This window comes from Camelus dromedarius, chromosome 36, assembly GCF_036321535.1.
Source record: "Camelus dromedarius isolate mCamDro1 chromosome 36, mCamDro1.pat, whole genome shotgun sequence".
Taxonomy (NCBI): domain Eukaryota; kingdom Metazoa; phylum Chordata; class Mammalia; order Artiodactyla; family Camelidae; genus Camelus; species Camelus dromedarius.
In genome coordinates this window covers 4542374-4560288 of record NC_087471.1, presented here as the reverse complement: position 1 = coordinate 4560288, position 17915 = coordinate 4542374, and the positions used below count along the sequence as shown (strand labels likewise).

Here is a 17915-nt window from a genome sequence, read left to right as displayed (position 1 = left end):
TGGGTTTGGCCTTCAGACTGGATCTCATCGCTTCTCTTTTTCCTGCCTGCTTCTGGGGTCCCAGCCTCTTGACTATTTAACAGGGATCCCCTTTTCCAGGAACGGTGTTTCTTTTCCTTCTTCATCCTCTTCCTCTTTCTCCTCCCCGTCCTCCTCTTCATCTTCCCATTTCTAGGGTAGGTCTCCAGTTTCATAACGTTCTTGACTTGAGGAATTCAGGTCCAGAGCCAGCCCAGAGTGGAAAAGAGGATTTATCAGTACGTAGATTGCTATGTAAGGCTATATTTAACCCCGCTTTATGTCACCATAATTAATTAATTGGTTTACATGACTTTAGAAAGGGTATGAAGTGTAGACATGCACGAATAATCAGATTGCGTACCATTGACACTGTGAAAATCAGATTCAAGCTTCATCAGTTTGACTTAGAGTTCCTCTTTTTTTCTTTCTTTCTTTCTTTCTTTCTTTCTTTCTTTCTTTCTTTCTTTCTTTCTTTCTTTCTTTCTTTCTTTCTTTCTTTCTTTCTTTCTTTCTTTCTTTCTTTCTTTCTTTCTTCCTTCCTTCCTTCCTTCCTTCCTTCCTTCCTTCCTTCCTTCCTTCCTTCCTTTCTTTCTTTCTTTCTTTCCTTCTTTCTTTCTTTCTTTTTAAGTTTTTGAATTGGAGGAACTGGCTCATGATCACATTTGGATAAACTTTTGCTGGTTAATTTCTCTCAATGCCTGATTACTCCAAGGCATTTGGGGAGTTACTGAGCCAATCTCCATTTCTGAGTTTGAATTCCCCATAAGGGACCACTCAGGCTTTGACCAATAACAGTAAATGGCAGGGAGAGCAGAAGGCTTACTGCTTTGTTGCAGGGTTGATAGAGCTATCTCCTCTTCCGGTCCAGAGCCTTGATCCGTGTGGGGAGACCCCATGGCGCTGGGGGATTAGAGCTCCCTTCATCAACATTATCAGTGTCCATAAGCAGAGACAGGGCCTTTGGCATCTTTCTGGGGGAGAAGAGGATCTCAGGCCTGTTTCTAGGATAATTTCCAGTCTCCAGGATAGTTTCCAGAGTCTACTTCTCAGGTGCCTAGATAAAGCTAGCCAGAAATGGGCCCTAGGCCACTGGAATCCAGATTCTCGGCACAGAATCAGGACATACACCTGCCTTCTCTCACTCTTCCAGGGAAATTCTCTATCCTCATTTGATAGAGGTTCGCAAATGGTTGAGTTTCAGGGGAAGCCTGGTAATTACCTGCCTCGTTCAATGTTCTATTTATATGTCATTTTTTTTTTTTGGTTCATTTATTTCAGAGAAATAAAACCCAAGCTTCCTGATGCCAACCTCAGAGCTGGTTCCCAATCGTGTGGGTGGCCAGGATGAAGCAGGAAGAGGCTTCCTCAGCTCCAGCTGGGGTGGAAGGTCAGAAACACTCATGCTAGGGAAGACCTAAAAATAAAGACGGTGGGGCTCTTCTGAAGCTGTAGAAATTTCAGAGACTTTTGGTGAGGAGCAGCTGAAAGGTGAGACTCTATCTGGGGTGTGGTGGGTCCGGTGGACCCACAGATCATTGGGCTCCATCCAATCTTCCCTTAACCTTTATGCTTTCATCACTCCTACAGTCATATCAGTGCCACGAAATCATAAGTGGTTCAGATATGTCTTTGTCCAACTCAGTCTCATGTGTTGGAGCTGGCTGGTTACGCTGGGAAGGTGTCATAGAGATGTGGGGTTGTACCTACTTCTCATGGGTTTGGCTGAGTGTAGAGGCAGACACCCCGTGAGCTTCTCCGTCAGAGATCCAGGGAGCAGACGTATGAGTCTTGTGCTGGTGTGACCTCTGGCTTGTTACTTATTTCTCCATGGTATCCACTCATAAGCCTCCCCTTGGTTTCCCTTGTTGGATGACCCTGACTCCTTCGTAAGCGCTGATGCTAACGGCCAGAGGGCACATGGCCACCCTCACCTTGCTGTGATCAGCATGTTTCATTACCTGGCATACAGGCTGTACTCAGTAATCTTCATGGCTCTCAGAACATCAATTCCACGACAAAGCAGCAAATTTCTAGCCCCCTCTGTTATCTCCACTTTCCTTGGGGGTCTAGGTGCAAAAATTGAGATTGGTCCAGTAACTCGCCAAATAGAAATAAAAACTGAAAAAAAAAAGTGTTTGTAAACTCTTTGGGTTACTGTCTCTTTTCAGATTGCTTGAAGGACATCCATCTCCTCTCCAACAAGGGTTACGCTGATCCAGGGAGATTTAACCAGACCTGCAACACTGATTTGAGTACCTATTTCTGGTTAAAAAAACAGTCTTGAAATTCATTTACTTGGGCCACTCCGCTCCCTCCTTAAGCTTCCCGTGTTCCTTTGTTCTCCTGGGTTGCTTTTCCATGCCACTGTCTGATCACGGCAACTCTCCCCAGCCCAAACCTTGGGAGTTCAGCCTCTCAGGAAACTGGGTTCTCCCCGAGGGCAGCTCCAGCAGGAGAAGCGATGGAAAAAGGAGGCTGACTCTTGACTCCGAGAAGGTGATTAATTATGAATCTCATCCAGCTGCTCTACCCCTGTCCCTCGCTGTCACCAATAATTAAGAGCTGACAATACAGCTGTTTTCGATGAGAATGTTCACTTGGGAAATTCGAAGGTCTTTAGAAACACCATTTGAAGATCCATCTTAACACCCCAGTAGGGAAGTGTGATAAATCCACTGGATGCTTGAATGTAAAATCACTTGAGAAACCATTAGAAAGGGAGAAATATGTTGCAGTGGGGAAAGCATAGGGTTTAGAGGCAGAATTTTGTCTACTGGTTCTCCCGGACGTCAGCTGGATCACGTTGTGCAAGTCACTCAAACTCTTACAGTCTTCATTTCCTCGGCTGTAAAAATGGAGATCATAAAATAGCCACTATTCAATGAGCACTTACTGTTAATTGTCTATAAAGTGGAGATAATTAGCAGTGACAGCTTAGTGAACCCTTCTCCCTGTCACCATATGTGACATTTTGTTATCTGTATCTCACTTTAACCTACAAAGGATTTGAACAAATTCTGTCTTGGACACGCATACACACATACATAAAATTCAAGGGGATAACAGAAATAAGTCAGGGTAAAGGTAGGGAAATGGTAGAGGCAGGGGGGGCACTGCATTCAGAGATGGGTACCCAGGATACATTCGGAAGCATCATTTGACCTGCATGCTATCCCTGTCATCTCTCTGCCACCTCCCTCCAGGCCACCCCTGCTCACTGTCCTCTCCCCTCCGACCAGCCACTGTCCTTTCAAGCAGAAATGCAGAAACTGTCAAAGCCCAGGTCACTTTTTGACAACGTAACTCTCGGATATAGGTAACCAAGATAATCATTTGAGAGAAAAGTTTGCTCAGGATCAAAAACCGAAATCCTGCAGGATTTCAGAGCACTGTGTTTCTGGAAAGAACATGTTGGGAGCCCCACTGTTCCAGCCTACAAGACAGAGCTTCCACGGGCTGAGAAGCCGAAGTGGCCACGCAGGTTGGACACCGTGAGCATCCCTGCTGAGGCCACTGGCCTGAGCAGAGCTCCGAGAGGGTGTGAGTGATGCTGAGAAAGCAGCAGGGGTGAGCGCGCATCAGGAGATGCCACCAAGACGACTGGTGACCAGGGAGGGCCAGGGAAACCCTGCCCCTCCTCGCCTGTCATGGACTGGGGCTGTGTCCGCCACAAACCCATTCGTTGAAGCCCTAGCCCTCCTTGGTTTGAAGGTTGAGGTTGAAGCCTCGATGTGATGGCACTTGGAGGCGGGGTCTTTGGGAGGTAATTAGGTTTAGATTAAGTCATGAAGGTGCCGACTTTATAATAGGACTGGTGTCTTTGTGAGCAGGAGAGAGACCCAAGCTCCCTCTCTTCCTGTTCACACACTGAAGAGGCCATGTGAGGTTGCAGCAAGGTGGTGTCGATCTAGAAGCCAAGAAGAGGGCCCTCACTGAGAACTGAATCTGCTGGCACCTCAATCTTGGACTTTCCAGCCTCTGAACTGTGAGAAGTGTCCTTTGCTTCAGCCCCCTTCTCCTGTGACATTTTATTATAGCAGCCTGGGCTGACCAAGACACTACCCCCAGCATCCTGGAACAGGGACACCCCAGTGACACAGGGAGGGGACAGGAACACACCCACTGGGCTGGAAGACTATGAACCGGCTAGAAGTAAACTTTCACTAGCAGGCAGAACAGAGAAGTGGATTAGAAAATGACTTGAGTAATGGAAGCTTCAGAAAATTCCATATGTGCATACCTGCTTTTGTGGCCTGGGAAAGTAACCCCTGCTTTTTTGTGAGGTGTTTCCACCTGGCTTCTGATATGGATCTGTGCTAGGATTAGCTAAGGCACCTGTTTTCTGAATCACCACCTCTTTAGAGCTCCTGGCTCTCTGTCAAGTACATTTAAGAATGGAGAACAAGGCAGGGGAGGGTATAGCTCAGTGGGAGAGTGCTTGCTTTGCATGCACGAGGTTCTGGGTTCAATCCCCAGTACTTCCATTATTTAAACCTAATTACCCTCCCTTCAAAAAAAGAAAGTGGAGAGCAGGAACATGTGGGGCCCGATCCTCCATCATTCTGGGCTGCAGGGACCTTAGGGGACTGTCCTAGACAGTTCTGGCACCCGGCCATGAGAGGTGGGGATCCCTCATGAATAGCAACCCCTCCCGGGCTGCACCCTGATCTCCACTTCTCCTGCATCCATCATCCTGTCGGCCTGGGGCTGTGGAACGGGAAGGAGGGTGGGCTGCAGGGCTCACAGGCCGGGTCCCCACCAGCCTGCTCCCCTCTGCTTCAGCCTGTGGAAGCATCAGCCGCTCAGGACAGCATAGTCTGGCTACTTTATCAGTAATTTGCAAATTTATTATTTATATAAACTTTATGCCATGATCCCTTTAGGGCTGCGGCATTTGATACCCACCTGCTAGGTGAGACTTGAAAATGTACCCTCTCCTCTGTTCTCTCTGCTAGGAGACTCAGTGGTGGATGGTGCAGCTGAGAGGCTGAGCCTTGGCACTTTCTTTCTTTCTTTTTTTCCTTCCTGCTGTAACAATGCTTCTCAGTAATAGCAAAGGAAGTTTCTAGTATGCTTTGAGTGAAGAATCGCTGACGTCATTCAAAACAGTATTTAGACACAGATGCATAGCCTATATTTTCAATGACTTCTAGAGATAAGACGTCAAGTTGAGTTTCAGATTCTCATGGCCAGTGTGAAGAGGAAAACCATCTCAGGATTAATAATGTTCAAAAATCAAAAAAACTGCTTAGAAGTAGTACAACTTTTTCTGATTCAGGAGCCATAAAAATTCTACCAGGGATCTCTGTAAAAATATGCTGTGATGAGGATGACAGCATTCAGGGCATCTTGACAGTGGGGACAGCATCAAATTTCATACAGCCACCACTTACGACATCTTCCTAATGTGCCACTGACCTAGTGAAGTATAAACCCTGAAATAATTAGATGAGTGCAAACAGCATTACTCCAGGGCTTGACTCTGATGGTCTTGTTTGACCCAAGAATGAATTTAAGAATACCTAGGGCACTTTATTTCTCAAAATGCAGTCCATAAACCATCTGTAACAGTGTCTCACAGTAAGGTTTAAAAATATAGATTTCTGGGTCTCACCTCTGACCAACCGAATCAGATTCTCTGAGGATAACACCCAAGACTCTGTACTTTCAACAAGTCTCCTAGGTGAGATCCGTATGTACTGAGGGTGACCTAGAACAGGGGTGCCTCACCATTTTTGTGACGCAGACCCCCTTGGCTGTCAGGTGATGCCTATAAAGCAAAATGATGCTTTTTTAAAAAAATTCAGGGAATCATTTTAAATGCAGGGATTATACTGAGAAACAATTATTAAAATATTACACAAAATAAGTGTGTAATCAATAACACCTGAATTTCATCATTCACGTATTAAATAACAAGGTCTATCAGCAGATCTAACAACCATGGTAATTTTCAAGAAATGATGAATATAAATGATATTTGGAGATACCTGCAACCCCTGTAATGTGATATGATATGAATGTCTGTGATTTTGCTCATGATGGAGTAGTTAGTATTGTTATTCCTGCACTTGTGGTTTGTTGCTTACATTCATAATTCAAAGGAGTTAGTGAAAAACTAAAGATCCATTTTTTTTTCTCTTTACATTCATGGACCCCACTCCATCCATAAACTATAGGTTAAGAATACCTGTTTAAGACACATGAAAAGATGCTCAACATTGTTAATTGTCAGAGAAATGCAAATCAAAACTACAATGAGACATCACCTCACACCAGTCAGAATGGCCATCATCAAAAGTCTCAAATAATAAATGCGGGAGAGGATGTGGAGAAAAGGGAACCCTCCTACACTGTTGGTGGGAATGGAAATTGGTGCAGCCACTATGGAGAACAGTATGGAGCTTCCTCAAAAAACTAAAACTAGAGCTACTATGTGATCCAGCAATCCCACTCCTGGACATACATCTGGAAAAGAAGAAAACTTTCTTTCAAAAACATACATGCATCCCAATGCTCATAGCAGCACTGTTTATAACAGACAAGACATGGAAACAACCTAAGTGTCCATTGACAGAAGACTGGATGAAGATGTGTGATACACACACACACACACACACACACACAAAATGGAATATTACTCAGCCATCAGAAAGAATGAAAGAATCCCATTTGCAGCAACATGGACCTAGAAGTTAACATACTAAATGAAATGAGTCAGACAGAGAAAGACAAATATAACATGATATCACTTATGTGTGGAATCTAGAAAAATGATACAGACGAACTTATCTACAAAACAGAAACAGACTCACAGACATAGAAAACAAATTTACGGTTACCAAAGGGGAAAGGGAGGGGAGGGATAAATTAGGAGTTTGGGATTAACAGATACACACTAATATACATAAAACAGATTAACAATAAAGATTTATTGTATAGCACCAGGAACTATATTCAACATCTTGTAATAACCTGAAAAGAATCTGAAAAAGAAAAAATATGTATATATAAATAACTGAATCAACTTGCTATACACCTGACACTAACACAACATTGTACGTCAACCATACTTTAATAAAAAAAGAATACTTGTTTAGTGAGATCGTAGAATGCATGATGAGCTTTGGGACGGCTTGTGTAAACAAATGTGGGTGTGTGGCCACAAACACACACACGGTATTTTTGCAACTCTGCCTGACACAGACCGAACACAGGCTGTAACCAAGTTAAGATGAGCCTTGATGAGAATGAGCACGGCTAGCTACTGTTAGCATTTAAAGACACAGCCATATGCTTTGGCAATCAACTAGACAGAGGATAGCTTCAAGGTTTACTAATGAGAATCAAAGAGTCTATTTAAGAAACGTGACTGGCAAGAAGGACCTAGTGCTTTCACACTTCCTCCCTGAGAAGAGCTGATCTATTCCAGAACACGCGCACATGGGTGAAAGAGGGCCGCGCTCTGTAAGACAGAGCATCAGAGCAGTAATCTTGGCTTGGAAAGGTTTCAAAGCAGGTGTTACACTAATCACTCACCGAGACCATAAAAAACCCAATAAAAGATATCCATGCTTTCCAACTTGTTATGCATGTGTCTTGAAGAAGGTGCTCAATGAGAAAATGTTTCTGAGGTCAAACATGCTTGAGAGATTCTGCCTCCTAAATACCTCTCTTAGTAATTTACAGCCTGTTAGCCATGCTGGGAAACTTACAGGTAAGGAAACCTTTCCAGTTTTGTTTGTTGTGTCAGAATCTCCTGGGAGACTTAAAGAAATACTTAAAAAGTACCCACCCCTCAGAGATGATGATTTAACTGGTTTATGGTGGGATTCTTAACAAAAAGGCACTAGGGAACCCATCATTTTTAGAAGCTTGGGTTGCTAGCTGCAACGTAGTTCCGTAAACTGGGTGGCATAAAACAACAGTTCTCTCCCTGTTCTGGAGGACAGAAGCCCTAAATCAGGGTGTCAGCAGGGCGGTGCTCTCTCCAAAGCTCTGGGAGAGGATCTGCTCAGTGCATTCTTCTGGGCATCCGGTGGTGATCACCATCCTTGTCAGTCGCTCCTTGGCTTGCAGCCGCATCACACCAAGCTCTGCCTCCACCGTCAAAGGGTGCTCTCCTCGTGTGTGTCTCTCCTCTTCTTATAAGGACATCCATCATACTGGATTCAGGGCCCGCCTTACTCCATCCTACGGCATCCAGTATGACCTCATCTTAACTTGGTTACATCTGCAAAGACCCTCTTTCCAAATAAGGTCACACCCACGTGTACCGGGGTAGCACTTCAACGTATTTAAGGGGGACACGAGTCAACCCCTGTCAAACCTCTTCCTGGGGAGAATCCTTGGAACACACTTCGAGAAATGCTGCCTGCTAGGATTTTAAAGTTTGAGCGATGTCGCTTCCTGCCGCCATGAAGCATTGTTTACTTATTCTATCCCCTGGTCACTGAACAATCTGAACTGAGGTACAGAATTGTTGGGGCAATGGAGTGTGAAGGATGTTTTCCTGCGAAGATGATTTTGGTTTTAGAGTGCTTGATCTAAAGCCATTCTTTCTGACCTGAATGAGCTTGCCAGACGGACTGTCTGTGGTGGCCATGCCCTTTCTGCCTACCCTGGGCGATGAACAGCTGTCATCAGCGGAGAGAAGGGCACTTCCCTGCGTGTCCTCAACAGTCGGCAGGCCTGCTGCCAGCACATCCAAGAGCGGGAACAAGCCATTCAGGTGCATGTTTAAAAGAACAAGGGCCCCAATCCACCTCGGTCTCACTGTCCTAGAAACTGTCACCTGGGCAGAGAAGAGTGGGGCACCGGATTCTCTTGATTCCCGAGGTAGAATTCGAGTGGAGGCTTGTGTTACCTGGAGGGCAGAGTGGCCCAGTGGAAAGAGGACTAGGATTGAAACCCAGGCTCTGATTCTTTCCACAGTTGCGCCGTGCTTCTCTGAATCCCATGACGGCACTCACCTTCCAGGATTGCTGTGAGGATTAAATGAGATGCTGTGGGCAAACGCGCTTGTAAATGATAAAGTCAGAAAAGAACAGAATCTTCACAGAGGATGATAGGACCAACTTAAATGTGGGTGTTACTGCCAAGGAGCGTGAAACTGATCTTCAGCCCTGGCTCTGGACAACAGCACGAAGTCAAGTTCATGGCTGAATGCCTCCCCACTCCCCATTCTCAGTCGTTTCTCTCCTTCAGTCTTACCTGCCCTTGCTAAATGCAGCTCTGTGGTTGACCTGCTGATTTCAGCTTGTGTGGTTCTGGCTGCATAAATGGAATCGCTGATTTCAACAGCCCTGTTATTAGGGTCAGAGGAGGGCTCTGGTTAGGAAACAGGAGGAAGCAGCTCCTTCCTGTAATCAGAAGACTGAGCTCTTGGCAGGGGCTGTGGAGAGCAGGGAGGCACCTCAGGGATGTCCTGCTTGCCCTTGGAGAGAGCTTTCTTGGCAGCCCAGCCCCTGAGGATCCTTCCAGATTCTGATAGGATAGGTCTTAGGGAATAAAGGAATAAAGAATGCTATGTCCAGTCACTGCAGGGAGCAGTGCCTTCTCTCAGGGGTGTGTGCTTGGAGGTCAGAGCGGCAGATATCCAGTGGACAGTGATATACAAAGAGAGGGAAAAGGGTTACTTTAAAAACTGGAAAGCAACCAAAAACCATATGTGTCCCCAACTGACCTACTCCAGAGCCTGAATTTCCATCACTAAGAGTCCTTTCTTTTGGGTTGAGTTTGTTGGTCTCAGGATTTCTCTGCCAAAATGATAATATCCCTTGTGGGGGTGTGGATGGATAGGTTCTTGACTATCTTTCAGTCCATAAGATTTGGGGATAAATTTACTTTTGGCACAAGAGTCTTGGGAAACTTACAACCACGTTCTGAGTCCCATAATGCCTACCCCAGTGCAGCCCTATAGCAGGTCATCGGTAAGTTTCTGCGGAATCTGGATTAAAAGGCATATGGACTCATTATGCCCTGAGGAGGACAAAAGGGGAGAGATGGTATCAGTGTGTGGAGTGCTACGAGGGGGCTTTATAATTTGGGGACAGAGAGATACAAGAAGCTGCAGAGAGAAAGCAGCGTGGTATCAGGGATTTGAGGACCGGGCTTGTGTTCTGATTTGCCGCGTATTCTATGATCATATGCAGATCCTATTAACCTGTCTGGCCTTGGTTTTGTCAGCTGTAAAGTGGGATACCTAATTGTAAATTGGGGTAGCTAATGCCTCATAGAACTGTTGTGAGAATATAAAGATATAATGGCAGGGGAGCTTCCTTATAAATGATGAGAGGACAAACACTTGTTACTATTATTATTATTATTATCATCATCATCATTATTATTATTATTAAAGGCAGAACATGCTCAGTGATATTGTAACTGACTTCACGTTGGCCTTTAAGTGACACATGGCGGTGCTGACTAGCTCCCGTGTCTGCAGAGGTGTGCGGATCTGTTACGTAGGAAAGCCAACTCGAGGGCTCGGATGTTGGAGACCCAGCAGTACCAAGGAGAGTGCTCTGGCCAGGCACCAACCTGGATGGTTCTCAGCGTCAATGGCCCGAAGAAAGAGGATCCGCGGCTCAGAGGGCAGCCTGGCGGAAGAGACTCTAAGCACACAGGGCTCTTCCTCAGCTACCATCGATGCGGTTTTCTCTCCTTGCTCCCCAGGGCGGAGAAACTGGAGGCGGGTATCATAGCTTCCCCATGGCCTTATAATTCCTTCTAGGCAGGTATGTGTTGAACATAAGCACAGGTTCCCCTTGGAGTTTGCATAAATTCATTTTTGACCAATCCATTTGTCATTTTCATAAAATCCCAAGTGAAAGAAATGTATGTATGTTGTTCTGTGTGACCTGGCTGGACACGATTGACTCTCACACTCAAGACTGCAGAGCCGCCAAGATGGCTGATCCAGATCAGGGGCTGCCCTTCAAGAATGCCGTCATGGACTGACTCATCTCTGCTGGGGGAGCTACTTATCACATGATAATGGGTGTACACAGGGTTAAAAATGCAAGGAGAAAGGAAATATTTGCTCCAGTGGAGGAACTGAGGAAGACTTCAGGGAGGACGTGGCACTTGAGAAGGGTCTTAGAAAGAGAGTGGGGATTTTGACATATGGGGATGGGCTCAGGTGCAGAGAATGGGGTGAGGTCCAGGGAAGATGGAGTGGGGGTGGTTTTAGGTCAGAGGTCCCGAGCAGCAGAGAGGCAAAGACTCCTGTAGCATGGAGCCAGGAATGGGGTGGTGACCAAGTGACGGGAAGATGAAACGGGAGGGCTTGGGGAGAACTGCCTTGGGGATGCTGATATTATTGTGTCCTCCAGGGGAGAAGCAGAGGTTGAGGTCTTGTCTCAGAGTGATGAGAGCACGTATCAGATGCAGGACCGACTGATGGAGCCAGCTCTCCAAGACTTCTGGCCTTGACCACTGGTCTTGCCTGTGAAGCAGACATGCCCCTTTCCTTACACGTATCCTCTGGGGCTCATCTTCAAATGATTTACCTGCTCCCTGAGTTTGGCATTTTTTTCTGGATTTGCCAGAGGGAGATCCTTACCCTTTGTTAATGATGAGTGTTGTCATATCTGCTGAGCAGATGGAGGAGCGTTTAAAGAACCTAGAGCAGTTAAGTGAGGAAGAGCTCCACGCTGGTGCTGATGGTTTTGGGGACCCAAAGCTCTCACACTTTATCCGCCCCCCACTACCTGTGTCACTATTTCACCTCTTTGTGTCCTCACCTGTCGGGAGAGGAGACTGGATCAGATGGTTAAGAAGAGGCCTTCCCGTTCTGGAAGTCTAAGTTTCCATGTCCTGTCTACCTGGTGGTGAGGGTGAACTTGGGATGCCCCGAAGCCTGGCAAAGGCTGACTGCTTGCCCCGTGCGTACTCAGGCAGGGTGTGCCATTTAATAAAACCAAGAAACCCCCAAACAAGCCAACAAGCAGCTCACTTGGAACAACCCGGATTGCTTGATTAAACCAGGCCCTATGTCTGCAGTTGAAATTTTACAAAGGAACACAAACCTCAGGCAGAGGAAGGATCTGGTGCAAAGATGGAAAACGCTAATCAGGAAGAGAAAGAAAAGAAGGTCACTGTGTCTACCTTTGGACTTTGAGAATTTGAGGTCATCCAGCCGTGTCAGTCTGACCTCTGGACCCACGCATTCCCAGGCGAGTTGAGTCTTAATATGAGTGTGAGTCATCCTCTCTCCTTTGCATTTTCCCCAAAGAAAATGTCCCTCCAAGACATTTGAGTAGCGGAAATGATTGCATAATTGCCCCCCTGTTCTGTTGTTGCGATGCTCTCCAGCTGCTCTCACCATTCATTTCCCCTCAGTACCCGTTCACTTTCCTGGGGGGAGAAGGTGCGCAATAAAAATGCTGTTAAAGAAAGGTCACCTCCACCGAGTGAGAACAACTCAGTCTGCATTGAGATTGCCCCTGGGACGTCCCCATCCCTGAAGGATGTTGGCTGGTCCAGGAACTGACCCCTCTAATTAGCTCACCCTTCAGCCCTGGGGAGGACTACCCTTAGCCTTTGCTCCTGGCCCTCTCCTGGCTCCCCTTCTTCCCCACAGGCCAGAATGGCTCTCTGTGAATGGCCAAGCCAAATATCTATGAGAAAGTCCCCTTCCTGGCATGCCCCAGCGGCTGTGTGACAAATCAAGGTTACCTTGAAAGGCATGCAGAGGGGGGAACATCTATCCATCTATCACGATGTGAGTCACCAGCATGATGTCATCCAAACCTCAGTCTGATTCCATTAATTTTGACTGTGTGAGCACATAAAATACCAGAAGAAAATGAAACATGTCCAACTACAGAGGCATCCGCACTCAAGCATGATCCCCACCCGGGCACCCACACTTACTGACGCCCCCACACACGTGCATTCGCTGGTCTAGTGTGCCCGGGCGCAGGTAGAAGGTCCTATTAGTGTAACAGCTGGAGGTGGAGGGGGTGGCTTTTGGGGGCAGTGTTAATGAGGGTGACCTTCAGGTGGAGATCTGTAGGCTGCACAGAATGGAAGGGAACACAAGACCTTGGCATCCGTCTCTCATGAAATCATGGCAAGCGCTTACACAATTAGGCTTAATTATGCCCTGTTCTGCCTTCACTGAATGTGCTCCGTGCGGTCTGGCTCTCTCTCCCCACGCCTTCCACAGGCTCTTTTCCTGTTGCTCTAAACTCGACTGGCCTCCTGTTATGGTTTTTGGAAGCCAGCCACGGAGGCCACCATAATGGCCGAAAGCCCATTTCCCTGGTGTTAAATGGGCCTTCCCTATTCCTAAAGAAGGCTAGTCTCTGCCCACTGCCCGGTGGGTCTTCACAGGGCATCTTTATGACTTTAAGCCCAGCTCTGTTGACAGAGGCCACTGGGGCAGCTGGTGTTGTGGCCGTAAGCGCATAGAGCTGGAGCCCGGAGATGTGGGCATGAGACCTGGTGCTGCTCCTGCCCTCAGTTTCTTTCTCTAAGAATGGGAATAAGAAAACCTGCCCAGCCTGTCAGGTTGCCACAGATGGCTGTACTGGAAGACTCCAGGAGGCATGTGACTGCATGCCAACGGAGGCCTTGGAGCTGTGCTGAGCAGTGGTCCTGCCTGCCTGCTTCAGGGTTGATATGAAGGTCATGGGAGAGACTTGATTGAAGTGAAAAGTCCAATTTTCATTATGATTCTCTCAATATGTTATATGCAGTAAGTTTTCTGAGCAAATAACCTTTCTGAATTGTAATGAAGTCACATAAAAATAATTTCACATATGTATTTTTATTTTAAAAATCATTTAAGGCATCATATAGTAGAGAAAGGGGTCCTGTTATTATGTCTGATTTTTTAAAAAAAATTATAAAAGTCAAATCACTAACTTTTTGCCTCTTGCCTCTTTTTCTAATGTAGAGTAATAGGTTTATAATGGTAATCAGCCTCATTTCCTTTCTGGATAAGGAAGTGGTATAAATAATGCATATGAGGAAAGTAATATTGTCACAATGTTGTTTAGAAACATGTTGAAGGTGAGGCAGCTGCAGAGAGATGCCATCACTTGGATGGATCAGTCTTTCTTTTGGTAATTTCTGAGATCTTCTTTAAAAATAATCAGTAGTTGTTAAAAGAGAGTAGATCCTAATCATTTTCACACAAAGAGAATGTTTTTCTTTTCTCTTTATTGCATCCATGGGAGACTATGGATGCTAAATAGACCTATTGTGGAAATCATATATATATATATATATATATATATAAAACCATTTTGCAGTATACCTTAAACACATATGATTATATATGTCAACTATTTCTCAAGAAAACTGGAAAAAAAAGTAGACCTGTCTTACATCACCAACAAAAATTAACTTGAAATGGATTAAAGTCTTAAATGTAAGACGCGAAACCATGAATCTCTTAGAAAAAAACATAAGAATAAAGCTCCTTAACATGGGTCTTAGTAATAATTTTTTGGATATGACACCTAAAGCACAAGCAACAAAATAAAAAGCAAACAAAACAACAAAATAAAAAACGAAGGAGAGAGGGACTGCATCAAAATAAAAAGATTATGGTCAGCCAAACAAACAAACAAAAAAAATAAAAAAAACCCCAAAACCCCCAAACTCATCAACAAAGCAAAAATACCTACAGAATGGGAAAAATATTGCCAAATTGTATGTTTGATAAGGGATTGATATCTGAAACATATAAATAACTCATACGATTCAATAGCAAAACACCAAATAACCCAATTAACTCGGCAAAGAACCTGAACACACATCTCCAAAGAAGACATACAAGAGGCCAACAGGTACATGAAAAGATGCTCAACATGATTAGTCATTAGAGATATGCAAAGTAAAACCACAATGAGATAGCTATCACCGCACATCTGTTAGAGCAGCCATCATGAAAAAGACAAAAGATAACAAATATTGGCAAGGATGCAGAGAAAAGGAACCGTAGTGCACCGTTGGTGGGAATGTAAACTGGTGCAGCCACTGTGGGAAAAAGTATGGCGTGTCCTCAAAAAATTAAAAATAGCACTACCTCATGATCCAGCACTTCCACTTCTGAGAATACACCCAAAGGAAGTGAAAATACTAACTTGAAAAGATATCTCTACCCCAATGTTCACTGCAGCATTATTTGCACTAGCCAAGGCATGGAACCAGCTTACGTGTTCATCGCTGGGTGAATGGATAAAGAAGATGTGGTATATAAATATGCAATAGAATATTATTCAGCCATAGAAATACAAGGAAATCCTACCATTTTTGACAACATGGATGTTCCTTGAAGGCATTATGCTAGTGAAGTAAGTCAGAGAAAGACAAGAACTGTATGATCTTACTCATATGTGTAATCTAAATAAAAAAGCAAACCAACTCATAGAAAAAGAAATCAGACTTATGGTTATCAGAGGTAGAGGGCTTGGGGTTGAAATGGAGGAGGGTAGCCAAAAGGTACAAACTCTCAGTTATAAGATAAATAGGTACTGAAGATGTAATGAACAATATAGTGACTATAACTAACACTGCTGTACAATACACAGGAAAGTTGTTGAGGCAGTGGATCCTGGGAGTTCTCATCTCAAAGAAAACATTTTTTTTCCTTTTTTCCTTTCCTTGTTTCTTTTCCTTTTATAGTATCTTTGAGAGAAGAATGCTGGGCTGAACCTACTGTGTTAATCATTTCACAATATATGTAAATTAAACTATCATGCTCTGTGCGTTAAACATACACAGTGATGTATGCCGACTATTTCTCAATGAAACTGGAAAAAATGCCTCACGATGTCCAGCGCAACTTATCCAATAAAGAACAGAAAAGGGAATAAGATATTTAAAAAGATTTGCCTCCTCTGAAGCAAACCTGCATTTTTTAGAAAGTTGCAATAATAAGGCATGGCCAGTCTCCAGAAGCTTCCCCTGTGGCCCTACGTTTTTCTTCCCGTACAGAGTTGGACTTCTTAAGCACTCATCCCTAAACTTGTGGTTTAATTTTTCATCCCTAAACATTTAGTCTAATTTTACCTATTTGCAAATTTCATAAATGCAGTCATACTGTGTGCATTCTTTTGGGTCTGGCTTCTTTTACTGAATGAGATTCATCCATATTATTGCACACAGTTAGAATCTGTTCTTTTTCACCGTTCAGTCCACTACACCGTGCTAGCCAATACAGCAGTCATTAGGAACATGTGGCTATTTCAATTTAAATTGATTAAAACTAAATAAAATAAAAAATTCAGTTCCTCTTTGGCACTAGCCACATTTCAATAACCTCGTAGGACAAATGGCTACCATACTGGACACAGTAGAACAGAGAATTTTCATCATCACAGAAAATGCTTTTGGACAGCTATGCTCCAGAATATTCAATTTTATGAATGCATCAAAATTTACCCATTCTACTGTTGATGGACTTGCTTCGTTATTTGCAGTTTGGGGCTACTGTGAATAATGCTGAGAATGTGTTGGTCTCTGGTGTACATGTGCAAACATTTATGCTGGGTGTACACTCAAGGGTAGAATTGTTAGGCCCTAGGTGTGCATGTGTTTAGTGGATAACGTCACACTGTTTCTTGATACTTACACCATTTATAAATTTTTAAAATTTTTACTCCCACCAGACTCTCTTTTCAAAAGCATCCCAGATAATTTTGAAGATCAACCAGATTTGAGGGTCACCGCTGGATTTTTCCAAAGGGGTGGATTTTGTTTTTAATATAAGAAAGAGCCTTCTAACAACTCAAATTGTGTCGCAGTAGAATGGACTCTCAGGGGAAATGCCCCACCAGGTAGTGAGTACCCTGTCTTTAGAGGTATTCAAGTTGATTCTGCACAACTCTCTGATACAGCAGCTCTGAAAAGAACCCTGGACTTAGTAGGAAGCCTTCCTAAGTGATGTAGAGATCTTTTCCAGCTGTAAGAGTCTCTGATTTCACACCTTCCTGTGGCCATGTTTGGTTAGCTGCACGCTGGAGAGCAAAATTCTTCAGTTAGGCAGCAGGAGAGAGAAAGGGCTCGTGCCAGAGGCTTAGATTAAACACAAATTGGATCGTTAGCCCCTGAATAATTGAGTTAGTTGTCCCGATGATCAACGAAACACCTTGTGCTCGCTTAAACCCACTGTTCCTACCCCCAGCTCCTGGGATAATGGGAGTGACGCCTACCTCAATGTCACCCTCTGCAGACATTATATGTCCTCCTTATTTCTACTTTAATGGCTTTATTGGATATGTGCCTATTATAGTAACTGTCTCAAATCATTTTTGGAAGCAGGTGTGGCATAAGTCATACACTGTGAAAATGCCCTTCCTCCAGCATCGCCTAGCGGTCGGCTTCCGACCGTTTCTCTGCTCTCTGTCTCTCCACCTGTTCGTCCTGCTCCCTGTGGAATTCTCTTCTACGTTGAGGGATTTGGAAATGAGAGGCTTTATTCTAGGTCACAAGAGGAATAATCCTCCTGCCCAGGCACTCCAGAAGCTGCCCTTTGGGATGGAATGGCTTCCTAGTAACTCTCTTGAAGACTGATTGTTTTTTTTGTAAGAACGCTGTTAGGGGATTTGGGAAAAAGGTCTCAGATCTCCCTGGGTATATGTGAGTGATGAGATGTCAGAGGGAGAATGAGAAGTGGGCAGACCTGAGCCTCTGCTGGGCCCATGAGCGGCAACCGCGTCTGCTCTACTAATTAGCCGAGAGCAATGTACTGTTCTGAGCCTCCGCCCAGCTCTCAGATTACCCTATTGGTAATTTCCTGCTAAAATCCCGCCCAGTGAGGGTCCCTAACAACCTGTGGGTGTGTCCAGAACTGGGCCAACATAGAGGAAGGATCATGGTGCCGCTGGGCAGTGGCAGCTCTCACTCTAACTCCTCATGATTTAAACCAAGGGATG

At 44.7% G+C, this 17915-nt stretch overlaps 1 non-coding gene across 1 annotated transcript; it reads left to right on the top strand.

Moving 5' to 3' along the window:
• Window positions 1–4432: 4432 nt before the first annotated feature.
• Window positions 4433–4505, top strand: TRNAA-UGC (transfer RNA alanine (anticodon UGC)). Its single transcript has one exon. It is a non-coding gene; the product is annotated as a tRNA-Ala (tRNA).
• The last annotated feature ends 13410 nt before the right edge of the window (window positions 4506–17915 follow it).